The 4,638-nt window shown below is 42.7% G+C and overlaps 1 protein-coding gene across 7 annotated transcripts in view; it reads left to right on the top strand.

Moving 5' to 3' along the window:
* BICD2 (BICD cargo adaptor 2) overlaps nt 1–4,638 on the top strand; it is a 90,908-nt gene that overhangs the window by 538 nt on the left and 85,732 nt on the right. The window lies entirely within an intron of this gene.

Below are 4,638 nucleotides of genomic sequence, written 5' to 3' on the forward strand. Positions count from 1 at the left end.
ACGTGCACCCTGCTCCCCTCGCTCCTGCTCCCCAACTCCAAGTTAGGAATTTGCAGTATACATTACTGGGAGTGATCATACAAGAAGAAATCTAGCTCTTCTGTAGCTTCTTGCACCCCAGGAAAGCAGGACAGTACAGCTGGAATCAAGTCAAACTTCTGTGCTTGGGCAATAGGAGCACATTAACCATCTGCAAGCACCTGTAAAACTAACATCAATCAGAGATGCATTTCCCCACCCGAGCAGCCATGGCTCTGTCTCCATAAGGGAATTCCAAATGCTGCTTAAAAACTGCTGATGGGTAGATTTTTAGTCCAAATCTATGAGTAACCAGATATATTTGGTGATTCTTTTTTTTGTGGTCATGCTTAAACAACATTGCCTGTTTGCTTGGGGGCTGCACGTTGATTCATACAATGCTGTCATGCTTGCCGTAGGACAAGCTGTTAGTTTGATGTTTTCTCTATGGCTGCAAGGAATAGGATGAAGAACAAAAAGTATTAAATTGCAGTAAGGGAAATTTAGATTGTCTAATAGGAAGAACTTTTGGCACGGTGAGAAAGTTAAGCATTGGAAACAGGCTATCCAGAGAGGCTTTAGAATCCCCATCCTTGGGCGTTTTTAAGAGCAGGTTAGATGGACACTTGACTGGGATGGTTTAGTCTGGGATAGTCCTGCTTTGAGTAGGAGGTTGGACTAGATGGAGGTCCTTTCTAGCCCTCCTCTTCTCTGATCCCCTCCTCCCCTAACTGTTCGCATGAAACTAAACAAATCCCTCACACGTCTGCAGAGGAACTGAGCAGTGCTCAAGAAGGAAGCAGTGACTTCAGACCGCTCATGAGAACTTGTGGAGAGAGATTCTTCCTTTGTTTAAACAAGGAAGGTCACTTTTCCTTTTGGTTGGTTGGAAAAAAAAATCTATTGAATTATTTTTTTCTCCTTCATTAACTAGAAATCTACAATTTAACTTCCATTTAACTTGTAAATTTTAAATGGAAAAATAAACTTGGCCAAGCGGGAACCTTGTAGAACTCTGTTTTCTAAAGTTAGATCCCAGCTGGTGAATTTTGAGTGCTTAAAACCACCTAATCGAGAGCAGCATTCGTGTGCCTGTTCCTCTGTGGCCATTTAGTGCTTTTTTTTTTTTTTTCCATTCGAGTCCCAGATGTTTTTCTTCTGTTGGCAGAAAATAACACGAGTCCTTTAACATCAAAATGAAAACATCTGGGCCAGCTGTCTGTGTATCTTAGGATTCCCTTCCTGTGAAGGTGTTTGCTTTTAAATCTTATTATAATTTAAACTGCCCTATAATTACAAGTTAGTTTGCGGCTCATGTGAGGCTGCATATGTGATCCTGTGGGAGATGCAGTTTTCTGTGAGGAGCCAAGTCAAAATGAATCAATTGTCAGACCTGATAGGTTCAGCTTTTTCCGCTACCTTGGGTCTTAGTAGAAAATGTTTTCTAGTTCTTCTTTGCTACCATTGAATGGTAGTTGAGTAAAGCTGGGAAGAGACATTCTGGTTTTATTTATTCAAACCCATTATAAAGAGAGTTGGAGGGAGTTATGTTGTATGCGCTGTAGTCTGGTGAGGGTGACGTATGCATTTATCTGTAAATTCGGGGTGAAGCACGGTCAGCCCTTGGTTTGCATGTGGAGCCAAATTATAAACAGAATACTGCCTAAGAAGGCTTCCTGTCCACTGCAATATGCAGACAGTTAGTTGCTCCCTTGTAGCAGTAAGGGGGCTTAGGAGTATGGACAAAATTACCATTGACGGAAAAGTTCCAGGCCTCAGATACTACTGCCATTTGCTTTTTTTTCTACCATCTTGAGTAGAGATTTCAAGTACAAGGATTTGGCACTTAAAATTGTGTTTATTCAGGAAGTTGTGTGTTAATATTTAGAAAAAGAGTGAAGGTGGTTTATGAGATCCTTAGTTGAATTAGGGAGTCTTTCACTTCCACCTTACCATTTGGTTTTGGATCCTAATGATCATGTGGAGGGTTTTTACCAGTCTGCTTTAAGATGTTCTTAATCCATTTCTTAGTGCAGGGGTTCCCAAAGTTTTATTCATGAAGGGCCACTTGATAAATGGACCATCATGTTGGGGATTTCATAAAAAAAATGAATCTGCAGGTCAATACCTTTTTATGTTCAATAGATGTAACATAATATGCTTCACTTCTCAAAGTAGCTGGGAAAAATTGCCAGGCTGCTACTAAGGGCTTCAGTTAGTTGCTACAGAACTGGCAATGGCTACAGCCTCACTGATTGGCTGGTTCTGCTGGGTTTGGCCACCATCAAAAAATCCCTTTGCAGGCTGTAGGTGGCCTGTAGGTGCATTTTAGGAACTGCTGTCCTAGTCGATGTGTTCCCAGTGTAAAACTATTGAAATCAAGGGTTCCCTAGAGAATGCAGACTAAATCTGTCTCCCTTTTCAGTTTGATTTGTCTAGCAGGATCAACTGGGAAGCTTGTACTGTAATCCATTGGATATGGGCTCCACAGTCCATCTCTACCTGTCCGTCTGGTGTGTTTTTCTGTTTTTCATTAAGGTTTTCTGAATATAGATTAAGTCTACTCTCAGGAACAGAACAAGAAGGTGATTTGTGCTTGGTTTGATTTGCAGCTCATGGTTGAATTGCATTGGACAAAATCAGTGACCAGATTAGTGCATGTTGGCCTGGCATGGCAAAGTTAATGTCACAAATAAGCATCTAACTCATGGTTTGCCATTACAGCATTTGGAAACCATCAGAAACAGTGCCCGAGAGGGGGTGTGCAATAAATAAACTTCTCACAAGTGTCCATGTGGAGATGATCAGCATCTTAGTAAGGTGAAAATAATCTCTAGGGCACCTGATGTGGATGTGAATGATTTTGACAGTTTTCCATTGAAGCATGTAGCCCAGTCCTGCAGAGACAGGTTGTGAGGGTGTTACCAGTTGTGAATTAACTGCTGCCATTTGCCAGCTCAGCAGTTCATATGTCCTGAAGGAGTACTGGGAGGGAGTTCTCCTGCATAATTACTAATTGCACCTCTTTTTCTCTCTCCTTTTGTCTTCACCATTTTAGCAGATTACAAAGCAGGTTTCATTTACTACCTAGCTTGGGTGCTCACCTTCATGTTAGACATGTATAGGTAGAATGGAGGGGGGAAATACTTGCACAATACTTTGAGGAGAGCATGAAAGGTAGAAGGATGCCCAAGTTGAAGAAAGAGAATATTTCTCAAAATTATATGAGCATGTGTGCATGTGTGCTTTGGTTTGATACTGGGGCTTAAAATAATGGAGAGACCAAACATTTAAAGTATGAAGTTGGCTAAGAAAATGCAGCTCTGTAATTTGCAGTGAATTATGTTTTAAAAACAATAATACCATATGTCATTCAGAGTGGTAAGGAAGGTCTGAACTTTTTTTTCATTATTCCAAAAGTCATAAAATTGGGGGGGGGGTGGGGGGGGGTGGCAGGAAGGGTGAAGAAGGGCAACTGTCTTTCTGAGGCTGCTGTTGAAGAAAGTGTGTGTTGCTTTGTTCTACATTATCAGTCATCTTGCCTTGGTTCTGCTGTATCAAGAAAATGCATTCAAGCAGCAAGGCAGTGTACAAAAATCTTTTGTTGCCTGCTTCCCCTCACGCCTAATACTTTTTCTATTAGAATTGTTCTGGGAAGATTCAACGAATATTTTTTCAGCGGGGACATTATTTTATACGTTGCTGTCTGTTTAATGAAGATGTCCTTTCCTCCTCTGGTGGCAAAAGCTGTTAGCCCAGGGGTGGGCAAAATGTGGCCCACCAGTCAGATCCAGCCTGCCAGGTCCTTCTATCCAGCCCGTGAATTTAGAGAATATTTATCTGCTCCTGGCTGCCTGTCAAAACTGACAGAAGCCAGGGACAGGAGGAGCCGGCAGCAGGATGCTGCAGCCCAACCCGATCCCACCCCAGCCATTTCTCTGCCTTCCTGCCCCCACACAGCTCCAGCACCACGTGGCTCCTGGCTACGTCACTGGACTAAGGAGCACGGGGCCATGCCAGTACCCCCGGGGTGTGTGTGTGTGTGTGTGTGTGTGTGTGCGCGTAGGGTGAGTCCCACACGCACACCTCTTACACTGCCAAACCACCAAGACACCCACACCCCTTCATATACCCCGGCCATTCTCCCCCCCACACCTCCCTCCTCACAATATACAAGAGTAAGATTTCATTTTAAGCTATTATACTATCACCTCTACATACACTACACAAACACAAGTAAATCTGGACAAAAATATTTTTTGAAATCAAATTAATTGCTGTTTTAAATCAGCGGTTCTGAACTGGGGATACATGTACCCCAAGGGGATACATCAAGCCTCATCGGGGGTACGTGGGATGTATTTCATACAATGTCTAACACAGGTCGAAGGGCCTAAAAAATGTCTTGACGATTTGAAATTGCTGGGGTTTTACTGCTGTCAAACGCGCATGCGCGTGGAAACCAGATATCCTACTCCTGCTCCATGCCTCAACCTTGCACCAGAAACATTGGTCCTAGGGGGAACGTGAAGTCTCACTCTGAGACCAAGGGGTACGTCGACGGAAAAAGGTTCAGAACTGCTGTTTTAGATGTTTGATTTTTTTTTTTTTTTTTTTTTT

Source organism: Gavialis gangeticus, unplaced genomic scaffold (assembly GCF_001723915.1).
Source record: "Gavialis gangeticus isolate Ggan-Ray unplaced genomic scaffold, GavGan_comp1, whole genome shotgun sequence".
NCBI lineage: Eukaryota > Metazoa > Chordata > Crocodylia > Gavialidae > Gavialis > Gavialis gangeticus.